We start from the raw sequence: 26,441 nt of genomic DNA on the forward strand, positions 1-26,441 counted from the left end.
AAGAGCCAAGCAAAAGCCATCCTGCAGCGATTGTCTCAAGCTAAGCAGCTGTCAGTTCCTCTATGAACATTATCCATGCTACATTTCGCTATACTCATTTCATTCCTGGTGGGGGTAATTTCGGGACAATAAGCACTCCAGTGGGTAACAGAACTCCCTTTGTGTCACGCCCTGCCCTCCCCTCCCTGGGGACTTTCATCTCTGCCAAGGCTAACAATGAACTTGCGTTCTGCCAGGATTACACCAGCGCCCGCTGGTGCTAGTATTACAGTGTGAGGTACACACACACACAGGCTAGAGCACATGTACGTACAGGCACTCACACATCTATAGGCCCTCTACACCTTCCCTGACCCACCCTGCCAAAAGCAAGCAGCACCTCGTTCAGAGACATGAATCAAGATATCAGTAGTACCTACCCAGGAATCTCATCTACAGAGCATTGGTTTAGACAGAGCAATGAGAGAGGGATGTTAAAACAAGACCGAGGTTGAGGACAGTGAATTACAATTCCCCTGATTCACGGTCAGCTTCAACAGAGAGCATGTGAAATGCAGTGGGCACTTCTCAAATTTACATGTTGTGGTTTATGGATTTCATGGCATGTCTCATCACTTGGCGCTAGGAAATGGTCAAATTATCCTCACAATTAATCTCCCTCTGTCCAAACTGGGAGATGCGTCGTGGAAGAGGGAGAGAAGTTATCTGTCAAGGCTGTTTCCACTGTGAGACGCATTCCAGGGGTCAGCGGTGAGCCCGTGGCACGCACACACACACAAGCACACGCACGCACGCACGCATGCACACACACACACACACACACACACACACACACACACACACACACACACACACACACACATATACAGCCCCTGGCTGGCTGACACAACCTTGACCACTGAGAGCTGAGTGACACAGTAATAAACAGGGTAATAGCCTGGGACTGGCCCATGTCAACACAGGTCAATGACAAACACCACCAGCCTCCAGTTCACTGCGTTTAAGTTCATCTTATTAGGAAGAGGAGAAGGTTTTTGAACCCACAGAAATAGAATGACTGCAATGGACATTCCCATTCAAGTCAACATTTTACGCTGCGTGGACCAACAGCCATATTGGATGTTCCCATTGAATGAACCCAAAAACGATCATGGACTGAGGGGATTTTTCCACTCTAGTTACTCTATTTCTATTGTTGAAGCAGCACAGCCATATCATTCATCACGTTTGTTTTCTTCTGAAATGCAATTAGGCCACCTAAGAAGTAGCACCTTGTGTCATTTGATAGTGTTTAAAAGCATTATTCTTAAAAGTCAGAACATGACTCGGTTACAGTCCAAAAGCATTTAGCCCCGAGCCAGAACAATTAGATCTCTTGACACGTTCTTCAGGGAAAATAAAGTGGTTTCTTCTCACGCATCGTCTTATCGTATCATATCATATCATCAAGCATGTTCTAGCTAGGGCAATTTCACATTCACATGTTCCCAAACAGAGCTGGGCAATATTTTTGTTATGTATTTGAAATATGTATTTTAATTACTTCTGAATATTTTGTCATTTGAAATACACTGGCTTGAACTACACTTCAATGTAAATATTATATCGTATTTTCAAAATACTGTCATTTGTATTTTCAAAATACTTTTCTTGTTGTTCTTGTTTTACAGTAATGCACGTGTCACACTGTTGTGGACACTAAACTCTTTATTTGCAGCCCTCAAGGCTCATCACTAAGCTAAGGAGCCTGGGACTAAACACCTTAATCTGCAACTGGATCCTGGACTTAATGACGAGCCCGCCCCCAGGTGGTAAGGGTAGGCAACAACACATCTGCCACGCTGATCCTCAACACGGGGGCACCTCAGGGGTGCGTGCTCAGTCCCCTCATGTCCTCCCTGTTCCCCCACAACTGCTTGGCCAAGCACGACTCCAACACCATCATTAAGTTTGCAGACGAAACAGTTGTGGTAGGCCTGATCACAGACTACGATGAGACAGTCTATAGTGAGGTGGTCAGAGACCTGGCAGTGTGGTGCCAGGACAACAACCTCTCCCTCAGCGCGATCAGGACAAAGGAGATGATCGTGGACTACAGGAAAAGGAGGGCCAAGCACGCCCCCATTCTCATCGACGGGGTAATAGTGGACCAGGTGGAGAGCTGTCATGGTCCAAACACACCAAGACAGTCGTGAAGACAGCACGACAACACCTATTCTCCCTCAGGAAACTGAAAAGATATGACATGGGTGACAAAGATCCTCAAAAAGTTCTATAGCTGCACCATCAAGAGCATCCTGACTGGTTTCATCACTGCCTGGTATGGCATATGCTCGGCATCCGACCACAAGGCGCTACAGATTGTAGTGCGCACAACCCAGTACATCACTGGGGCCAAGCTTCCTGCCATACAGGACATACAATGACGTTGTAGACAATTCTGTGCTTCCAACTTTGTGGCAACAATTTGGGGAAGGCCATCTCCAGTTTCAGCATGACAAAGCCCCTTTGCACAAAGCAAGATCCATACAGAAATGGTTTGTCAAGATCGGTGTGGAAGAACTTGACTGGCCTGCACAGAGCCTTGATCTCATCCCCATCGAACACGTTTAGTATGAATTGGAACGCCGACTGCGAGCCAGGCCTAATCGCCCAACATCAGTGCCCAATCTCACTAATGCTCTTGTGGCTGAATGGAAGCAAGTCCCACACCAATATTCCAACATCTAGTGGAAAGCCTTCCTAAAATAGTGGAGGCTGTTATAGCAGCAAAGGTGTGACCATCTCCATATTAATGCCCTTGATTTTGGAATGAGATGTTCGACGAGCAAGTGTCCACATACTTTTGGTCAGGTATTGTATGTATGTGTTTCTGTGGAAACTGTTCATCAATTGATAGTAATGGCATAAACGTGGCTGAATGGCACACGAATGAAAGACTGAGCATAATAGCAATTACCTTTTATACGACAAAGCATCTATTTGGAAAACGCCCTTCCCACTGTTCAGATTCATAATCTCCCTCCTCCATTACATGTCTTTTCCTGTGCTGTGTACAATAGCCAAACATAACAGGCGTGAACCATATTAATTCTCTGACATCTTCATTGTGAACAGATGAGATCAGTTACATGTGTACAACAGAAAACCTCTTAATATTGAGGAAATCCATGCACTCTTATAAAAAAGGGTTCTATGTTGAGGGATAGGGTTCTACCAAGAACCGTTTTGATCTGAAGAACCCTCTTTGTAAGGCAAAGGGTTCTACCTAGAACTTTTAACATCCTGAGAACCGTTTAAGGAAAAACGGGTTCTTTGATGATTCTTTGGAAGGTAAGAAGGATTCTACATAGAGGCACATATTTATTTCCCAGCATGCTCTATTGCAGGGTGATTCTCAGTAGTGTTTGTTTTAATCTGTATTTTTGCATGTATGTTGATTGCTTGATGGTTTTAATAGTACACAATAATAAATAGCATACATTTTCTAAACTAATCCAATCTGTTAGCAGTTAGCATTACTGGGATGATTGTTACAATTGAGATGATTGTGGTAGTCTCAGTATTCAATTTTCCTTACCCTGTTAGTAATTTTGAATGCAGGTTATACAAAATTCCACTTGTTGGTTATCATAAATCTGTCTGGATTCCATTAGGAATTACACATCACTTTACAAGCCAGCATAATCTGACTTGCAGGCTTGATGTGGCCTGTAAACCAGGAGTTTCTTAATACCCCTGTGTTACGGTATAACTAGTGATGGGGAAACAAAGCTTTCCATCCAATTCCATCCAAGTCTATTAGATTCATTACTTCGAGACTTTGATCAACAGTGTGCAGTAGAGGCACCTGCTGGTCAAAATAATTTAGAGTAGCCAAATTATTATAGAATACGTCCCACACACTGTAGAGCTTGCGCAGAGTAGCCTTTTTGTCTTCTACCAAAACCAATACCAAATCAGGTCATTGTTTGATGAAACGAAGCTTCAGACGTCATTGATCACATGCTTCTGATAAAGCAATACAGGCATCGAAACACTGCTTCAAAATAAACTGCTTAGCAAGTTTGGCGCATGCTTCGGTGTTCCACTATCAAACGTAACATCATTAGCTATAACTAGGCCATCAAAGGCCTTATGATATATGTAATTATTGTCATAAAGAATTACATTTTAAAGGCTTATAAGGCTGGAGGAAGCGTTCATAGACGGTTCTAGGAAGAACCCTCCAAAGATAAAATGGTTCTTGGTAGAACCCTTAATAGAAATAATACATTTACATAAGTATTCAGACCCTTTACTCAGTACTTTGTTGAAGCACCTTTGGCAGCGATTACAGCATTAATTAAGTATTCTTGGGTATGACGCTACAAGCTTGGCACACCTGTATTTGGGGAGTTTCTCCCATTTTTCTCTGCAGATCCTCTCAAGCTCTGTCAGGTTGGATGGGGAGCGTTGCTGCACAACTATTTTTAGGTCTCTCCAGAGATGTTTGATCGAGTTCAAGTCCGGGCTCTGGCTCGGCCACTCATGGACATTCAGAGACTTCTCCCGAAGCCACTCCTGCGTTGTCTTGGCTGTGTGCTTAGGGTCATTGTCCAGTTAGAAGGTGAACCAGTCTCAGGTCCTGAGCGCTCTGGAGCAGGTTTTCATCAAGGATCTCTTTGTACTTGCTCCGTTCGTCTTTGTCGCGATCTTGATTGGTGATTAATTGATCCTGATTGATCCTGAATGGTGGAGTGCTGCAGAGATGGTTGTCCTTCTGGAAGGTTCTCCCATCTCCACAGAGGAACTCTAGAGCCCTGTCAGAGTGACCATCTGGTTCTTGGTCACCTCCCTGACCAAGGCCCTTCTCCCTCGATTGCTCAGTCTTGGTGGTTACAAACGACTCCCATTTAAGAATGATGGAGGCCACTGTGTTCTTGGGGACCTTCAATGCTGCAGAAATGTTTTGGTACCCTTCCCTAGACCTGTTCCTCAACACAATCCTGTCTCGGCACTCTACGGACAATTCATTTGACCTCATGGCTTGGTTTTTGCTCTGACATGCACTGTCAACTGTGGAACCTTATATAGACAGGTGTGTGCCTTTCCAAATCATGTCCAATGAATTGTATTTACCACAGGTGGACTCCAATCAAGTTGTGGAAACAACTTAAGGATGATCAATGGAAACATGATGCACCTGAGCTCAATTTTGAGTCTTATTTGCAAAAATGTCATAAAACTGTTTTCGCTTTGTCATTATTGGGTTTTCTGTGTAGATGGCTGAGAAAAAAAACGATATTGAATCCATTTTAGAACAAGGCTGTAACCTAACAAAGAAAGTAAAGCTGTCTAAATACTTCCCGAAGGCACTGTAATTATTCTGTACACTGCACGAATATAAAACATGATTCACCTCTTCATAGTGATTCAACATAATTCAACCCACAATTCGGCATAATTGGTAACTAAATGTCTCCCATTTCCTCCAAAAGAGGCATACTCTGTTTCACTATCATACCCCCAAACAAGCATGAACAAGGCCTTATCTCATACATTCAAAACATAAACACACTTATATTTAATTTGATATATTTTCCAGTGAAAGAAAGTAAAAAACTGAAATAGGAACATTTGTTATATGCCCTCAGTTATCAGGGACAATAACGACACTGGCATTCTCTACAGAGACAGAGAAATCATCTGTGACTCATAATCCACTGCTTTACATGATCCCAAACTTGTTAACCCCACATGACCTTAATCAGTACACATCAGGGGCACAACTTTCACTGGGTACGGGGGGGACGGGGTCATGTAGTATTTTAACTGACATGCAACGTTAGCTAATGTTTCATCCCCTCTCGACTGAGGTGAATGATTAAGCTATGCTAGCTAGTAGCTACCACAGCCAGGTTAGCTCTAGCCTCTAGTTATCTGATAGATATGAAGTGGCTATTGTTAATATCTAACAACAGTTTTTTTATATGTAAATGTTTTGTAGCCTTTGTTTTCAGAAGTAAATGAACTTGGCTGGCTTTAGCCAGTTGATGTACCGAGAGAGAGCTGGCCAAAAGTTGGCTAACGTCAGCTATTCCTTTTGCCTCAATCACACTAGACCTGAATCAAACGATTAAACTATCGGCCAAACAAATCAATATTCATAGGCTGAAGTGTTTTCAGTGCAACGTGAGATTCATTAGTCAGTATGTCAATGTAACGTTATTGATCTGTCAGTTTCCCAAGCTAATTCCCTACTTTTCACACTGACACTAATAAACCGCTCTAACTTTACAGGCTTCAATGTCATGGTGCACAGTAGAGGTCTGCGCTGGACCGATTTCTTCATCCCGCTCAAACCTGCACCCGCTGGAGTTCTGTCCAACTCCAACCTGCTACGGCAAAAACTGCTCCCAAACCCAACCTCAGTCCCACAATGTTATTTTAGCCATAGTGGCGCAGCTTACTTGACAGCCATGGTCCCAGCAGTTTTGCACACTATAGGCAATATCAAATGCGCAAAAATAACTTAAGAAATATGTTAAATGACCAGAGATTCCTACATGGCCCTTACATTGTATTACTGGGCTATATCAGCCAATATGTTAGAAGTAGTTTGAAGAGAGCAGAGTTGGAGAGACAGAGAAATACAGGCAATCAATATTTAGTCCTATTACTAGGCAATTTAGTAAACTGTAGCCTAACCTTAGCCTATCTTTTAGGAGGACGATTTACAGGCACAGACAAATACATGTGTAAACAATACTTATGAAAATTAAAAGGTGCAATGCTCGCTCACCATAATAGTCTAACCTATGTGCGTGTTGTGCCTTTTCCTTTTCAATGATGCTAAAATATTTTGATTGTACTTCGACTGCCGTTGGTTGAGCGCAATTTATTTACAGACACTGTAGTAAACTACAGTCTAATCATATTGAAGTTAATTTCGTATTCAAGTTAACTGCCACGTTATTCTCTGCACGTGTAGGCAGCCGACTCTATTTCAATGAGACCACCTGTGACGATTTTAGCATGTAAATCTTGGTGGAGCGAACTCCATTTTTTTGTTGTTGATGCATGCCAGCAAAGCCACTACACAGCACAGCACTAAACTATACATTAATTGCAGTATAATGGCTACAAACAGTGCCCACAAACTGTTAGGGCCTACATAAAGCTGTCCCGACAGCAGAGCTTTCTTTTCAGCACCATGGAGTGAATCCTTACCACCGCTACACCTGGCTATCAGAGGAGTCTTGGCTGGCAGCGAAACAGTTCATTCAGCCTCATTTGCTACCTTTTTAAAGCATAGCTGATATGGATGACTTGCTTAAACAAATGTGGTTACTACTGACTCCTTGTGTAAGTCGATTTGTGTAAGTCGATAAGAACCACATTGCCCTTCAGTAATAACGAACGGCAACATGAGTTTTGACTTTTGACTCATACACAAACATTATTACATTTATGTTCAGTAAATTCATCATGTTTGTTCTTATATCATTAACACTTAGCACTAAGTATAGGCTAGTGCAAGCAAATGAGGTGTGACGAGGTAGGCCTATTCCTTCAGCATTTTCAAAATGGACACTGACAGAAATTCAGAGAGATACTTCAGACAAATTCATCAAGATGATCTGGCCTTCACCACACACAGAAATCGAGAGAGAGAGAGAGAGATGTGGTTAGCCTACCATTTGAATTATTTTATGAGGCCTACAGTATGTGGTCTTAAAAGGAAGTAAAATGCAATCACGAGGATCCACTTTCTATAGACAATATACCGAAGCTCAGACAGCACATTTCGCAAGCAAAACAACTCTCGCAATATCAACTGGAATGATCTATTACTGAACTTTTTGTTGAAAACAAATATTTGAATGGGAAGAGACTGTCACTCGCAAACATGGTTACAGAACCAACAACATTATATAGTATCTCCTCTTTGTGAAGAAAAGCACATGAGCTAATTTATGCAGCATCACACAATACATTTTTGTTTTTTTTGGAATTCCAAGTTGGATGACCATTGAAAACGTATTTTACCAGTCGGAGCTAGTTTTTTTTACAGAGTTTACAGTTGTCTTGAACTCACTGAAGTCTGAGATTTCCCAGTTCATAGTTTCCAGGTGTTTTGAACACAGCAGAAGACATTCTGGATTGACAGCATGGCCAATGTATTCAACCTTTTCTGGCCCATGGGGTTGTGAGTGAATGTTTATCCTTTTAAGCTTGGAAAAAAGACCATTTCAGACAGATGTTTTAAATCCTCAAACCCAGACTTGGACCACACACCTTGTCCACCGAATAGCAGGCAGGGGAAGCAAAATAGTGATTGCTTTGCAACGCTTGCAGTTAGCCACTGATTCCTTCCAAACCACTCATTGTTGAATTTGCGTTTTCCGACTTGTGTAATGTTTATGTCCAATGGACGATGAGCACCATACCTTTTATCTATAATTTATCTTCATACAGTATGACAAGGATTGAAAAGGATTCATGATGATGACCGCTTTTCTAGCTCGCTAGTCCAATCAAAGCTACGGTAGATTTGACATCATTTTATCTGTGGCCAATGACCTTATGCCTTCTTGGAGGGGCACTTCTAATGTAAATCTAAGGCAACACACAAGGGGGATTGAGCTGAAAGAAAGAGACCATGTTTGTGTGCGGCTTTATAAACTTTTCTTTTTTTACATTGTTTGCAAACTGATATGTGACATGAGTTAATGCCAAAATATGTGTGTGAATAATGTGAAAAATATGTGTTTTTAAAACCTTGGGAAAGAAAAGAATAATGACAGGTTGAAATAAGAAGGCCCTTTGGATGATTATTTTTTATTGGCAGATGACAAAGTAATGAATAGAATAAAAACAGAGGACAAGAAATATAGCTGTATTTCAATTGACCCCAGATCTGTTCTGTGTTGGTTAACCACGTGACACAATAGCCAAACCACATGTGAGGGAATGTATCAACGCGATGGTCATTAATCAAACAACACCCCTCCAGCTTTGTGCTTGCTGAGGTTTGCGGCTGCAGCTTCAAATGACAGGAGAGATCGGAGCCACGGATCGGAGCCACGGCTAGCATGAGAAACAGAGATATGGGTAAAGCAACAAAGTGAAATAATAAGTAGACCATTGTGTCATGAAGTGTCACCACAAACCAACGTGTCATGTATCTTTAATTCTTAGAACAGAAGATAATTATAGATTATATTGTTTGTATATCGGTATATACACTTGTTTTTGCTGGCCACAGAACTTTCAGATCTGGAAATATCTAAGAGCTGGGAATCTGGTGAGAACTAGGCATTGTACGTTATTCACAATTAGTGGTAATTTTTACAGCTATGTTTATCCCTATGTACCTAGGGATGAAGGGGATTAAGCCATCAAGAATGATGCAATATATTGTAATGTTTCACATGTTTGACATTACTTGAAACAAAACCCTTTTAGAGTGAGGACTGGACTAGTCACTCTCACGCGTGCACCCTCTCCTCATCTCTTCCTATTGGTGAGCTGTGGTGTGTGAACGATGCTGGTGTGATCATGTGGGAAGCCCCTCCCCCTACCTGTGGGTTCAGTGTTGATGGGATATGGCAAACAACTTTGAATCTGCACTTTACCTATAAGGATTTATAGACACTCCCTCAGGTATCTCTCTCTGTGTAATGGGGGAGACAAAAAGCAACTCTGACTGTGACTAGAGCATAGCTAAATGCTGAAGTGGTGTGAGTTGGCAGAGATTGGTCAAATACCTGAACTGAGTGAAGGTAATGCAACATGAGGCATTTATCCATTGCAGTTTGGGCTGGTGTTGTAGAGATATGGGAGCTCTAAGTCAATCAGACACAGTATAACTTACTGTAACAGAGAGAAAACAAATCAAATCAAATCTAATTTTATTTGTCACATACACATGGTTAGCAGATGTTAATGCGAGGGTAGCGAAATGCTTGTGCTTCTAGTTCCGACAATGCAGTAAACGAGTAATCTAACTAACAATTCCAAAACTACTGTCTTATACACAGTGTAAGGGGATAAAGAATATGTACATAAAAATATATATGAATGAGTGATGGTACAGAGCAGCATAGGCAAGATACAGTAGGTATTCCTCTTGTCCAGATGGGTTAGGGCAGTGTGCAGTGTGGTTGAGATTGCATCGTCTGTGGACCTATTTGGGCGGTAAGCAAATTGGAGTGGGTCTAGGGTGTCAGGTAGGGTGGAGGTGATATGGTCCTTGACTAGTCTCTCAAAGCACTTCATGATGACGGAAGTGAGTGCTACGGGGCGGTAGTCGTTTAGCTCAGTTACCTTAGCTTTCTTGGGAACAGGAACAATGGTGGCCCTCTTGAAGCATGTGGGAATAGCAGACTGGTATAGGGATTGAATGAATATGTCCGTAAACACACCGGACAGCTGGTCTGCGCATGCTCTGAGGGCGCGGCTGGGGATGCCGTCTGGGCCTGCAGCCTTGCGAGGGTTAACACGTTTAAATGTTTTACTCACCTCGGCTGCAGTGAAGGAGAGTCCGTCCGCATGTTGTCGTTGCAGGCCGTGTCAGTGGCACTGTATTGTCCTCAAAGCGGGCAAAAAAGTTATTTAGTCTGCCTGGGAGCAAGACATCCTAGTCCGTGACTGGACTGGTTTTCTTCTTGTAGTCCGTGATTGACTGTAGACCCTGCCACATACCTCTTGTGTCTGAGCCGTTGAATTGAGATTCTACTGTCTCTATACTGATGCTTAGCTTGTTTGATAGCCTTGCGGAGGGAATAGCTGCACTGTTTGTATTCGGTCATGTTACCAGTCACCTCGCCCTGATTAAAAGCAGTGGTTCGCGCTTTCAGTTTCACGCGAATGCTGCCATCAATCCACGGTTTCTGGTTAGGGAATGTTTTAATCATTGCTATGGGAACGACATCTTCAACGCACGTTCTAATGAACTCGCACACCGAATCAGCGTATTCGTCAATGTTGTTATCTGACACATTACGAAACATATCCCAGTCCACGTGATGGAAGCAGTCTTGGAGTGTGGAATCAGCTTGGTCGGACCAGCATTGGACAGACCTCAGCGTGGGAGCTTCTTGTTTTAGTTTCTGTCTGTAGGCAGGGATCAGCAAAATGGAGTCGTGGTCAGCTTTTCCAAAAGGAGGGCGGGGCAGGGCCTTATATGCGTCGCGGAAGTTAGAATAGCAATGATCCAAGGTTTTTCCCGCCCTGGTTGCGCAATCGATATGCTGATACAATTTAGGGAGTCTTGTTTTCAGATTAGCCTTGTTAAAATCCCCAGCTACAATGAATGCAGCCTCATGATGTATGGATTCCAGTTTGCTAAGAGTCAAATAAAGTTCGTTCAGAGCCATCGATGTGTCTGCTTGGGGGGGAATATATAAGGCTGTGATTATAATCGAAGAGAATTCTCTTGGTAGATAATGCGGTCGACATTTGATTGTGAGGAATTCTAAATCAGGTGAACAGAAGGATTTGAGTTCCTGTATGTTTCTGTGATCACACCATGTCTCGTTAGCCATAAGGCATACGCCCCCGCCCCTCTTCTTACCAGAAAGATGTTTGTTTCTGTCGGCGCGATGCGTGGAGAAACCCGCTGGCTGCACCGCCTCCGATAGCGTCTCTCCAGTGAGCCATGTTTCCGTGAAGCAAAGAACGTTACAGTCTCTGATGTCCCTCTGGAATGCTACCCTTTCTCGGATTTCATCAACCTTGTTGTCAAGAGACTGGACATTGGCGAGAAGAATGCTAGGGAGTGGTGCACGATGTGCCCGTCTCCGGAGTCTGACCAGAAGACCGCCTCGTTTCCCTCTTTTACGGAGTCGTTTTTTGGGGTCGCCGGCTGGGATCCATTCCGTTGTCCTGGTTGAAAGGCAGAACACAGGATCCGCTTCGCGAAAATCATATTCTTGGTCGTACTGATGGTGAGTTGACGCTGATCTTATATTCAGTAGTTCTTCTCGACTGTATGTAATGAAACCTAAGATCACCTGGGGTACTAATGTAAGAAATAACACGTACTTAATACATTCAGTAGCTTAAATTAGTTTTTCAATGATTGCTTGGTTGTAACAGAGCAATAAAGTTTATTGTGGATGTGGAGTGACATTTTTTTGCTGTTAAAATAAATAAGTAGGGCACACACATGATTTCCTGGACTATAGCAGACGGTGTAATAATTAGTTCAAAGCCAAAATGACTGGTGGAGATAAACATTTATTTTTGTGTGTGACAAACTCAGAGATTGTTTTGTGCTTGTAAGTAAACAAAGACAAAATCCTTGTTTTTTTAAGTAAGGGGGAAAGCCCCATTGGAGAGTTATTTCCTGAGTGATGTTGACTCGTTGTTTTGTAAACTCATATTTAGGATTGAATTGCACTTGATTAGCTGTTTGTACCATGTTTTTACGCCAGTGGAACTGAAACATGAGACACATTAGCTACTCTGTTGATCTCGCTTATAACCTTGCTTTGGTTTGGTCAAACAAAACAACCATTGTAACTTTTATGACATATCACCACATAACAGACATGAGTCAACTAAAACAGTACATTGTCTGTCCTTATTCTCCTGAGATGAAACAACACAAACCGCTTCAGTTTCAGAGTGAGCTTCAGATCAGGTAGACAGAATAAGATTTTCCATGTGAGGATTAGCAGTAATGTCAGAGTCTGGACACATGGTGTAAATGTCTGTCGTCAGTGTCTCTTACGTCTTCCCCATGTAGGTATTTTTAAGCTGTACCCTACGATCATACGGCCATGTGTGATTAGGAGTTCTGCGTGTGGAGGTAGTAAGACAACAACCAGGATTACAGAGAAACAACGTCACAGTGTGTGTCAGCTACAGAATCTGTTACATCATCAGTCTGTTTTGTTATTGTGCAGTTTCTACACAGGCATTGACTATGGTCTCAAGACTTACAATGAAACAAAAGCCTTTTTCATTATTTTATTTTGAGCAAACCTAATTTTCTACAGAGCCCTACGTATCTCCATAAACCTTGTGAGAGGAAGGTGACAGGACTTTACAGAAGGGGAACCCCCCATGGGAGAATAGAGACAGGACTTTACAGAAGGGGAACCCCCTATGGGAGAATAGAAACAGGATGTTACGTTCTGACCATAGTTCTTTTGTGTTTTCCTTGTTTTAGTATTGGTCAGGATGTGAGCTGGGTGGGCATTCTATGTTGTGTGTCTAGTTTGTCTATTTCTATGTTTGGCCTGATATGGTTCTCAATCAGAGGCAGGTGTTAGGCATTGTCTCTGATTGGGAACCATATTTAGGTAGCCTGTTTTGTGTTGGGTTTTGTGGGTGGTTGTTCCCTGTCTTTGTGAGCCACCAGTCAGCCAGGATCTTCCAGAGCCGCCAGTCAGCCGGGATCCGCCAGAGCCACCAGTCAACCAGGATCTGCCAGAGCCGCCAGTCAGCCAGGATCCGCCAGAGCCGCCAGTCAGCCAGGATCCGCCAGAACCACCATTCATCCAGGATCTCCCAGAGTCGTCAGCCAGTCCGGAGCTGCCCCTCAGTCCGGAGCTGCCCTTCGGTCCCGAGCTGCCCCTCAGTCCGGAGCTGCCCTTCGGTCCCGAGCTGCCCCTCAGTCCGGAGCTGCCCCTCAGTCCAGTGGGGCCATTTAGCAAGACTTTACAGAGCCAAGCTTTGTTTTTGACACTCTGAGAGCAAACCTTTGGTATTCAGACTATGGGAGGTGCACAGTACTACATAGATAGAGTCAAGTACTACATGGAACTATTCCACATCAAGTAACTGATGCAAGCAGTAAAATTACATTTAAAAAAATACAAATACACATTATGGAACAGCTGGGACTACAAAGAGACATAAACACAGGCACAGACTTGCACACACACACACACACACACGATAACATATGCTCTATACACACACATGCACATGGATTTTGTGTTGTAGATATGTGGTATGATAGTAGTGGCCTGAGGGCACACACTTAATGTGTTGTGAAATCTGTTGTGAATATATTGTAATGTTTTAAAAATTGTATAATAGCCTTAATTTTGCTGGACTGCAGGAAGAGTAGCTGCTGCCTTGCCAGGAACTAATGGGGATTCATTATGAATACAATTACATACACAAATTCAGAGTGAAACTTTATTGCATCATTCCATACAGCAAATACGATAAAAGAAACATTAATAAAAAAGCTAGAAGAAAGACTAGAACCTCTGACTCATTGTAAAGAAAGCCAATTCAAGGTTCATTTGGTGGAAAATAAACCAAATGAAAGGGTGAGTTTTGCATACAGTTTGCATACAGATAAGTGTTTTTACCACCCTCTTCCCTCTGTGTCTGTGTGTCAATCTTGTGACTACTTAAACACTATTATGAAATGACCTTCTATAACCCAAACAAACCCCAGACTGTAATTTAAACATATGAAGAAGCGGACTGGGGACAAACTCAAGGGGCTGAGCTCTTGGTGAGCTGGCTGTTGCATGATAACCAATGGTAGACATGATAAGAGTCCTGCTCCAACCCAGAAATTGACCCATAACTATAAATGGTGTCAGACAACAATGTCAAACATAATACAAAATAATAATGTGGAATGTAGACTACACTAAGGCTCAGTTTCATGATAATTGTCAAGCCCAGGCTTTCTCCAGACAGAGTACAACCAAACACATCATATCACAGGGCCACTAGAGTAACTCTGATAAGGAGGAGCACTAGGCACACTAAAGGCCTGCTAAAGTCACATATGTTAACATTGAAAATAACACTTTTATGGTTGCAACTGGAAGGGTGAGCTTCTGATTTCCATTGGGGCCCATAGAGTGCTCATTTCCTAACTTACAAGCTGTTTTCCGTAAACACACACAATTGCATGGAGCTGATTTCCCTGAGCAGTGTTCCCACATGTGAGGAGGAGTGTAACCTGACCTTGATCCCCATTTGAACCTCGTCCTGAGCAGCTATAGCTTTGAGGGGCCCGTGTCCACGATCACTCCCTCCAGAATTTGACATTACATTTGCACAGGAACTGTTGAGGAGGAAATGAGAATTAACTAACTCACCAGAGGTAAACATTCTTCAACCAACCCACATCCCCTCTGCCCCTCTGTCCTCCTAGTGATGGGGAGGGGTGGGTTGCTCCTGTCTATGGTTAAACTATGTCAGAGAGATGGGGGGGAAGAGGGAATAACAGAGAGACAGGGAAAAGAGGGAATAACAGAGAGATGGGGGAAGAGGGAATAACAGAGAGATGGGGGGAAGAGGGAATAACAGAGAGATGGGGGAAGAGGGAATAACAGAGAGATGGGGGGAAGAGGGAATAACAGAGAGACGGGGAAAAGAGGGAATAACAGAGAGATGGGAGAAGAGGGAATAACAGAGAGATGGGGGAATGAGGGAATAACAGAAAGATGGGGAAAAGAGGGAATAACAGAGAGACGGGGGAAAGAGGGAATAACAGAGAGATGGGGGAAAGAGGGAATAACAGAAAGATGGGGGGAACGAGGGAATAACAGAGAGATGGGGGAATGAGGGAATAACAGAGAGACGGGGAAAAGAGGGAATAAAAGAGAGATGGGGGAAAGAGGGAATAACAGAAAGATGGGGAGAACGAGGGAATAACAGAGAGATGGGGGAATGAGGGAATAACAGAGAGATGGGGGAAAGAGGGAATAACAGAAAGATGGGGGAACGAGGGAATAACAGAGAGATGGGGAATGAGGGAATAACAGAGAGATAGGGGAACGAGGGAATAACAGAGAGATGGGGGAACGAAGGAATAACAGAGAGATGGGGGAAAGAGGGAATAACAAAAAGATGGGGGGAACGAGGGAATAACAGAGAGATGGGGGGAATGAGGGAAGAACAGAGAGATGGGGAAGAGGGAATAACAGAAAGATGGGGAAAGAGGGAATAACAGAAAGATGGGGGAAAGAGGGAATAACAGAGAGATGAGGGAATGAGGGAATAACAGAGAGATGGGGGAAAGAGGGAATAACAGAGAGATGGGGGAAAGAGGGAATAACAGAGAGATGGGGGAATGAGGGAATAACAGAAAGATGGGGGAAAGAGGGAATAACAGAGATGGGTGAATGAGGGAATAACAGAGAGATGGAAGAAGGAAGAGAGGAGGAAGGGATGCCCAAGTAGAGCGATTGTAGCACGAGGGTCCGTGAAACATAAACCCATTGATAAGAACAAAGGTCACGACTCAGAGGTCAAGCCCTCAGCTCCTACATCCCTTTCAGCCCTCCTTTCTATCCCCCTATTTCTCCTTTTGCTACTCACTGATCCCAACAACCTCCTCCCTCCACACAACGACGTCCGCAAACAAGAAGAAACTGCACAGCGTTCCATGGTGGTTCCTCTACCACGGCCAGACTCCCACATTGACTGTGCCCTTCATATTTTGGCCTCTACACCCCATGCCTCTGGCTGAATTCGGTCACCGTCATCGTCACATACCATACCTCTATCATCATATACTTCGATCGTCACATAACATACTTCTGTCTTTGTTTTATAATTTCAAAAGACTGCCTCCGACCACATGAAACCCCAGCTACCCCACTGGTTAATTCAGCTAAAATAGATACTCTAGTTCATCCCATTTGGTGGTCCAACAACATAAACATGCATAGGAAAACCTAGTGTAATAGGATGCAGTCTGATTCTGTCGTCTTTGATCTGATACCTACAGTATGTCATCACGGTATTTGGTGTCATTAAGAACAAGTTGATACTAGTTTTGAAGTTTCGGCTCACCAAACCAACTTAGAGACAGTATGGTGTCAACAAAAAGTACCATCTTCCCGCGGAGTTTCCCTGAAGAACAGCGGTGGTGTTGTTCAGACAGTAATTCACTTTGAATACCAACTTTGATATGATGTGATGTGACTGTTGACTGTTTACCTCTCTCCACTGAATGGGAGCTATTATTGGTGAAAGAACAAAGAACAAAAGAGGGAAGAAATCTACAGGACGAAGCGAGAGAGAAGAGGGACAAGGAGGGACTGCCTCAACCAACAGGTGACCAAAATACCCTCTTCTCTTTTACGGTAATACAGACTTCAAACTGAAAAGTCAAATCCAAAATCTGAACTACAGTCTCAATAAATACACCAAATATCACAGGCATTTCTTTCTCCAGCAGTGGTTGGTCAGTGTTTTGGATTATAGGTTTACTCCATTAATTCTCACTGACTATGTCAGAGTGTTGGTCTGTGTTGCGCCACAGTATTCCTTATGAGTTCCCCCTGGCCTATCCCTATCTCAGAGCCTAACCGATGAGCTCAAACGTAGCATGTTCACTCGTGAGTTCTGCATGACTTATGGAAATAAAGGAGGAGAGGAATGGGGTGCCAGCCTGCCCTCTTGGAAGGGGGAGGGGTTGGAGGGGGGTGTGGGGGTGTGGAGGAGGGGGAGAGAGGGGGGACCTCCCGCTCTTGGACACTGACCTCTTAGTACGGTTTATCTTAGAACTCTAGCTGTGGAAGTGACCCAGACCACTAATCCCTTGACCTCCAGCATGTTAAAGTGGCCGTTAGTGGACATGTAAGGCCAGTCTGTCACTCCACTCCGCTCTGGACCCCCAGTGGATGGGACAGAGGAGGGGGGGGGGGGGGGGGGGGGGGGGGGGGGGGCACTGGTAGGGGTAGAGGGGTGTGGAGGTTGGGTTATTGTGCATGTGCTGATTTTGGCCCATTTTGGCTCAATGCCCAATGTGAGGGTCTATGATAGATTTTGTTTGGGTTTGAGTGGTGTCCTCATGTGTCCTATTTAACATGTTGGCTTGAGGCTTGTGTCATAGCTGTGAATGCTAGTTGGGAAATACTTTATTAATTTGACATATATACTGAACAAAGATATAAACGCAACATAAAAGTTCATAAAAGGAAATCCGTCAATTGAAATAAATTCATTAGGCCCTAATCTAATCGATTTCACATGACTGAGCAGGGGTGCAACCATGGGTGGGCCTGGGAGGGGCCCACCCACTGGGGAGCCAGGCCCAGCCAATCAGAATTAGTTTTTCCCACAAAAGGGCTTTATTACCGACAGAAATACTCCTCAGCATCCCCCCTCAGACGATCCTGCAGGTGAAGAAGCCGGATGTGGAGGTCCTGGGCAGGCGTGGTTATATGTGTTCTGCGTTTGTGAGGCCGGTTGGACGTACTGCCAAATTCTCTAAAACAACGTTGGAGGCAGCTTATGGTAGAAAATTAAATGAAATTCTCTGACAACAGTTCTAGTGGACATCCCAATTGCATGCTCCCTCAAAACTTGAGACATCTGTGGCATTGTGCTGTGTGACAAAACTGCACATTTTAGAGTGGCCTTTTATTGTCCCCCGCACAAGGTGCACTTGTGTAATGATCATGCTTTAATCAGCTTCTTGATATGCCACACCTGTCAGGTGGATGGATTATCTCGTCAAAGGAGAAATTCTCACTAATAAGGATGTAAAAAATTTGTGCACAACATTTGAGATAAATAAGTGGTGTCTGGTAGATCATGTTTGTAGGGTGTCTGGTAGGTCATGTTTGTAGGGTGTCTGGTAGGTCATGTTTGTAGGTGGTTTGGTAGATAATGTTTGTAGGGTGTCTGGTAGGTCATGTTTGTAGGGTGTCTGGCAGGTCATGTTTGTAGATGGTTTGGTAGGTCATGTTTGTAGGGTGTCTGGTACGTCATGTTTGTAGGGTGTCTGGTAGGTCATGTTTGTAGGGTGTCTGGTAGGTAATTTTTGTAGGTGGTTTGGTAGGTCATGTTTGTAGGGTGTTTGGCAGGTAATGTTTGTAGGTGGTTTGGTATGTAATGTTTGTAGGGTGTCTGGTAGGTAATGTTTGTAGGTGGTTTGGTAGGTCATGTTTGTAGGGTGTTTGAATATAGGCAATATTCCATGACTGATTTCCTCACCTCAAAGCACAGGTTTGTTGTCTCTGGGATCTGTGCTCATCCTCACAGAGCTCTTAGGGACACTTTATGTAGCAATAAAAAGGTACAATAAATAAATAAAAGCACATTTCATCCTCCGGAAGATCTTCTGGCGGTGAGGTCATTGTTAAATATAGTATAGAGATGGAGCCCCCTCCTTTCAAAGGGAATTAGATCAGGGTCAGGTGCATTCAGACCTAAATTAATTGTCGTTGACATAATGTTCGACAATTTTGTTGCAGCCCAGGAGCAGTAACACTTACTAAGGGCCCTCAGCAGAGAGGTCATGCGGGGTCGACAAGGTCAACATGGAAGACATACCACCCTGCATTTGGTCCAATTGACTTTTTATTAAATAATTTGTAAAAATCGATTACTGTGCACTGAGAGGACTAAAATGAGAGGTGAACCAATATTGATAAAAGGATGATACATATCCAATAAAGTATTTGTTTACTTACTTCATATCTACTGACTATAGGGCCAAACTGTTCCCTTGTTCCACCAGACCATAAAGCCCACCTGGCCAGGCATACTCATCTAATCTACAACTTCCATAAAAACACTGTTGCTTTAACCGTCTGTCTGACGCAGGTCCTCAGGGCAGACAGCCAGCCACTGTACATTCCCACAGATTTGACTTACTTTGTATCTTCAGACAGATACACAAATGAATAACTAGCAATAAAAAGGTGAATGCCATCCCATTATTTCAAGTTTGTGTGTGAAAGATGGTTGAGTTTGCAGTTACTACTATAACATGTAAGTAGAAGTTGGAGAGCTATTGGAGTGTGGAGGGATTTGTATCCGTTTGTTTTCTACTACAGTGTGAGATACATGACACACAGTCAAAACATCCCTTCTGCAGGTGTCCAGATATACAGTAGGCCTATGGCTTTCAAGGTTATGCACAGTTGCGCACATTGCAGATGTCTCCTGAAAGTACTCTAAACACATGTTATGAAATATCTGCTATCTCAAAACCAAAGGACACTTAAATCTCACTTGTCCGTATTGATTCCATAAACACATTTTGTGAAGTGTATTCAACATACTCTTTTGTCTTTGGAACACAATCCCCAGTACATTTACATTTGCCTACTATATAATGTTATGATATTGCCTGATAAATTGGAGTGAATAGAAGAGAATTGACCTTTAAGATTACTTTATTGGTCAATTGCACACAAGGTCCAACCAAAATGTGACTATTGTCTTCCTGTTGAAGCGGTTTAACCTAATTAAACAACCATTATATCAATTTTAGTAACATTTATATCAATGTTATTAACCATTACATTAATGTATTGTTCCATCTCTGTTCTGTAGAAGGAATAGGGAGCTGGTGGTCAAGATTGGGGTTTTGGCCCCAGGGGAGGAGTGGGAATAGATTAAGGAAAGGGAGGATGGTAAGCCATGTAATTATAGTGTAATAACACATAGTCTAAACTGCTCTCAGCCATCTATGACCTGCATGAAGATATTAGGGACTATTTCATGGAGATTTTCTACCTCTCAATATCATGGTTATTTGTATTATATAATGTCTCATAGCTCTTTCTTAAAAAGACTGTAAAAAAAACTGCTCTTAATATGATCTGAATTCACACAAGTCAATGGCTAGAGAGACATTGAATATGAAAAACATTGAATTACTCATTGAGTATAGAAGTAAATAGATACCAACACAGTGTCTTTGCATGGCATTTTCCCCAACATTACCTCACTGACCATGTCACTGTGCCTGTGTCTCAAATAGCACCATATTCCCTATAACGTGTACTAGTTTTGAGCAGAGCCATATGGTACAGCACTATAGGGAATAGGGTGCCATTTGGGACCCGTCCCATGTGTCTCCATGTGGGCTGCGCTGGCATTGTCTGGGCTGGCATGAGAGAGGGGCCATCAACACCATCTCTTCACACTTCATATCGGCAATATAATTCATCATACTGACATGTCACTTATCAGAAGCTTTTATTAACTTACAGTACAGTGAGCTGAGTCAGTAGGTGCTCTTCAACTAACTGCAGTCTGCCTCCAAGCCATCATTGTTTTTCATGGAGTCAAACGAGCCGACCTAAAAGTTGGCATGTAGTTTGGGTTTGAGTCAGTCGACCCTATTAGAGAAATCAGAGGATCAAAATGATGAATGATGAAATGAACGCTTGTTTCAACCTTGTAATGACAGGAGGAGAGGGGAGAACAGTTGTAAAGTCTACAGTGGAGTCGTGTGGAAATGCACATACATAAATAGCATTCATTAAAGCCCCCATCCATCTGAGGTGGAAAACATTTTCCACAATTTAAATGACAAAAGTGCTAAACACGTTAATGCTGCTCTAGAAGCTGCTTTATGAGGAGGCCTGAGTTTTACATGAGGCTGACGAAAGGAAACGCCACACAATGAAATAATGCACAAGTACTGGGGCTGCATTCATGGAGCCGTCGCCCCTTTTCCATCTCCCCAAATAACAAGAAGAGAGGCTCTTTGACTACCTCCCTCGCAAATCTATCACTGAGTCTGTTTAGTGTTTCTAAAATAAGCGTGGTCGTTTGTTTATTTTTTGTTTTACAATGTTAGGCGAACTTTAGCGAGCAGTGATTTTAAAATGATTTAATGGACTCTGGCCCTGCAAGGTTTTATTGCGATAGTGTAATAAAACAGTGGAACAGTGGAACAAACTATGGAATGATTAATAATCTACTCGGTATTAATGAATTATTTTAAGGATTTTTTTTTTTTGTTAAAACATTTGGGGTAATATCATGTTTCACTTCATTTTCTTTCCCCCTTCGAGTGCAAGAGCCAAGACAAAGTAGAGCGAAAAAGAGAATGATTACATTGCTTGGCAGTTGAGGCAATGAAATGTTTGTTGGTTAAAATCCTTATTGTGGCCATTTGAACACTTATGCAGAGTAAAATCAGCGTAGGTAAAACTGTGGCTAGACAAGTAATGCTGCAGCATGTAAATAAAATGAAATATCTGTAAATTGGGACTGCATGTCTGTTGGATTTATACGGGCAATGATTCATTATTCTGATCTAAAAGTTGAAATAAAGTTTGGAAGTTACAAATTCAGAGTTCCAAGGGATGCAGTAAGCGAACGTCTGTGGTGTCACATTGTGCTGCCAACCTCTCTAACCATTACCTCACAGTCACCCACTAACACAGATCATCCCTGAAAGGCCTGGTTACCCTGGCTGCAGAACACGGACAGAACAGTGAGTCAGACGCCCTGTCTCCATGGTGAGACTTCAGGGTGCATCACACTAGAGAGAGACAAAACAGAGAGATGAGAGGGGGTGAGGAAAAGAAAAAGAAAGAGTGACACAGAAGTAGACAAAGAGATGAGAAAGAGAGAGGAAAACGGCAGGAGTGAGGAAAGAGAAAGCGAGAGACTAATAGTCTAATAGTGCTTTCGACCATCCCAGTTCCCTCTCTCTATTCACAGCAACAGAGGAAGCATGCATAGCTAACGGGAAGCATGCACAGCAACAGGGAAGCATGCATAGCTAACGGGAAGCTGTGTGAGGCCTTGTGTACCCTCTGCCTGCAGCGCGCTACTAAATGTTTCCGAGACACTTTATGGACTAGGCCTCGCTACAAATTGGACCCTTCCGATTCAAAGTGATTTAGCAACAATACAGAGGCTGCATGTATTTTTAGTACCCGTTGACTTGCTTATAGAACCACACTGGTACCAACTAAGTCCAACAGGAGAACACTGAGCAACACAGGACCATCTTTAGGCCCACCCATCTCCATGGCCCCTTCCTGAGATTCATGAACAGAAAGTCATTTAGATGTCAGGACCAACATGACAGGTAGGTCTTCATAGTGTAGATTTTGATCTCTCCACTCTACTGTTCTGTTTTACACTTTAACATGTCAGATCAGCATCAGACTAGAGGAACCCCCTTTACTCTCTGCTCTCTATATGAAGGAAAGGTAAAGGAATGCAGAGGCCTATTTTTCCTTAAGGTTTTCTTTCATAAATGAGGTAAGCTCTGACATCTCTTATTACTTTACTAGGCAAGTCAGTTAAGAACAAATTCTTATTTTCAATGACAGCCTAGGAACTGCCTGTCAAGGGGCAGAACAAGGGATTTGAACTTGCAACCTTTCAGTTAGTAGTCCAACACTCTAACCACTAGGCTACCCTGCTGCCCTTATGAGCTGCTGGGTTATAATCTCGCCCTGGTTTGAATAGGTGGGCAGTGATAGCAGTGCCTATTGATAAGCTGCAGTGGAAGCATTCAATCCTATTGTGAGGGTGGGGTTTTGCACAATGTGTTGGGTGAATAGCTAGCAAGTGTGTCCGTGCCCCCCAGTGCCCTTGGTGGTGTGGGAAAGTGGGTACAAAAAGCACCTGCAGCATCTTCACACAGGATCACACAGTACGGCAGTTGGACCCCCTCAAAAACCCCATATGACACTAAGTGACTAGAAGTGTCACACAAACACTCCTCATGTCTGTGAGCTTTGTGGCAGGGTTTTGAAATGGAGCCAATTCACACTGAAATAGTTGTATAGTACACACACTAACACAGAGAGAGACACACATACAGAACATGTACACACACGCAATTATGATATGGATCTGCAAGGACATGACTGTATATAGAAGAGAGAGAGCGAGAGAGAGAGAGAGAGAGAGAGAGAGAGAGAGAGAGAGAGAGAGAGAAACCTCACTTGCTTTGGCAATGTTAACACATGTTTCCCATGCCAATAAAGCCCCTTGAATTGAATTGAGAGAGTGAGTGAGTGAGAGCGCAAGAGAGAGAGGTAGGGGGGCAGGGAGAGAGGGAGATAGAGAAGGAGAGAGAGAAAGAGAGAGAGAAACGCACACACACCACAGTAAACACACCAGGACACCATCTGTTGTGTAAGTGCAAAGATAACCCATACATAAACATATAGTTACACTCCAAGCTATGTACCTTCTTGCTGTTAACAGCATATCTATAGAGCTCAGATACAGAGATAGAGAGTCACCTCCTCCCTATCAGAGCCACGAGAGGAATGAAATGCCTTCAACACTCATTAAAAAAGAAAATAAACCATCAATCATTCTCTAATTTATTGCAAAGTGTCACATGTGATGTGTTTGTGTTGCAATGCTGTCATTCCAGGCATTCCTTTGGAGACTATAAATAGGAGGACCCCATGAAACAGGGCTGAACACAGGAAAACACAGCAGAATTCCTGGGACAAGTATGAACAAATAATAGAGCTGCATTAGGTAAGCATGGAGCAAACCGTCACATGGAATATATAATAATGTGGCTCAGAAGACATGGCTTTAGGGGCGTGGCTTTCAAATGGTTATTTTTAGCCACACATGAGAGTAAATGCCATTCCTGTTCATCTGTTCTGTTGAACAGTTTTCACATATTAAGATCTAACATTTAAATTGTTGTAGTTTCAATGATGCTAAAAGCTTATGTAAATCGGCCTCGATCCTAGGCGAAGGGTCCCCCACAACACCCAAGATCCCGGCGGACACGGCCTGACAGTGCTGCGGCGCCTAGGGCGATGCGCCTAGGGGAGGGATCTCCTCTGGGCCCCGAAGGACAGGAAGGTTATTCATTCGGAAGAGCAGGAGAAAACGAGTTTGATAAGGTCTCACCCCGTTCCCGTACAAAGGACTGAAGACAGCTTTTTAACGAAGTGACTTTTAACATGTTTTCATATCTTAAAAATGTTTTTACTTTTGTTAAATAATGTGTACACATTTTAAATGGCTTTTACAGATTGGATGTTTTACAAGAAAAATTACTTTTATTCATGCTTGTTTCTATTATTTTTAACAACATGTACTTTTTAACAAATTTAAATGTAATATTCAAATGCTGTGTTTTATGCTTTTATGCCATTTTTATGTGTATAAAATGACGTGCAAAAATATATGAGAGCTGTTTTAAAGGAAATGCAAAAATAAAATGAATTACTTAAAAATCATACAATGTGATTTTCTGGATTTTTGTTTTAGATTCCGTCTCTCACAGTTGAAGTGTACCTATGATAAAAAATGACAGACCTCTACATGCTTTGTAAGTAGGAAAACCTGCAAAATCGGCAGTGTATCAAATACTTGTTCTCCCCACTGTATGTTTGGGTAATCCCAACAACCCAACTTGTTGGGTTATTTAAACAACCTAGTGTGTGTTCTGTCTAAGTAATTGCCCAAAGATGGGTTACCAAAAAGGCCAAATTGGGTCGTTTTTAGCCCAGCATTTTACATTTGACATTTGAGTAATTTAGCAGATGCTCTTATCCAGAGTGATTTTCAGTGCCTTCAGAAAGTATTCAGACCCCTTGACTTTTTCCACATTTTTGTTACGTTACAGCCATATTCTAAAATGTATTTGTCACACCCTGGTCAAAGTATTTTGTGTTTATCTTTATTTATTTGGTCAGGCCAGGGTGTGGCATGGGTTTGTGTATGTGGTGTGTATGTATGGGGATTGTAGCTAGTGGGGTGTTCTAGCTAAGTCTATGGCTGTCTGAAGTGGTTCTCAATCAGAGGCAGGTGTTTATCGTTGTCTCTGATTGGGAACCATATTTAGGCAGCCATATTCTTTGAGTTTGTCGTGGGTGATTGTCCTTATTGTCCTGATGTCATTGGTCTGTGTTAGGTTACACAAGTATAGGCTGTTTCGGTTTTCGTTAAGTTTATTGTTTTGGTAGTGTTTGTGTTTAGTGTGTTACTTCATTAAACATGGATTGCAATAGACACGCTGCATTTTGGTCCGACTCTCCTTCTCATCAAGAAAACCGTTACAGTATTAAATAGATCTTTTCCCTCATCAATCTACACACAATAAACCCATAATGACAAAGCAAATACGTTTTATTTTTTTATTTTAGCAAATGTATAAAAATATATATATATAAAAAAAACACATTTACATAAGTATTCAGACCCTTTACTCAGTACTTTGTTGAACCACCTTTGGCAGCAATTACAGCCTTGAGTCTTCTTGGGTATGACGCTAGAAGCTTGGCACACCTGTATTTGGGGAGTTTCTCCCATTCTTCTCTGCAGATCCTCTCAAGTTCTGTCAGGTTGGATGGGGAGCGTTGCTGCACAGCTATTTTCAGGTTTCTCCAGAGATGTTCGATCGAGTTCAAGTCCGAGCTCTGGCTCGGCCAACCAAGGAAATTCAGAGACTTGTCCCGAAGCCACTCCTGCGTTGTCATGGCTGTGTGCTTAGGGTCGTTGTCTTATTGGAAAGTGACCCTTCACCCCAGTCTGAGGTCCGGAGCAGGTTTTCATCAAGGACCTCTTTGTACTTTGCGCCGTTCATCTTTGGCTTGATCCTGACTAGTCTCCCAGACCCTGCCACTGAAAAATATCCCCACAGCATGATGCTGCCTCCACCATGCTTCACCGTAGGGTTGGTGCCAGGTTTAATCCAGACGTGACGCTTGGCATTCAGGCCAAAGAGTTCAATCTTGGTAGCATCAGACCAGAGAATCGTGTTTCTCATGGTCTGA

Source organism: Oncorhynchus mykiss, chromosome 22 (assembly GCF_057628025.1).
Source record: "Oncorhynchus mykiss isolate SJ-2025 chromosome 22, ASM5762802v1, whole genome shotgun sequence".
NCBI classification, from domain to species: Eukaryota; Metazoa; Chordata; class Actinopteri; order Salmoniformes; family Salmonidae; genus Oncorhynchus; species Oncorhynchus mykiss.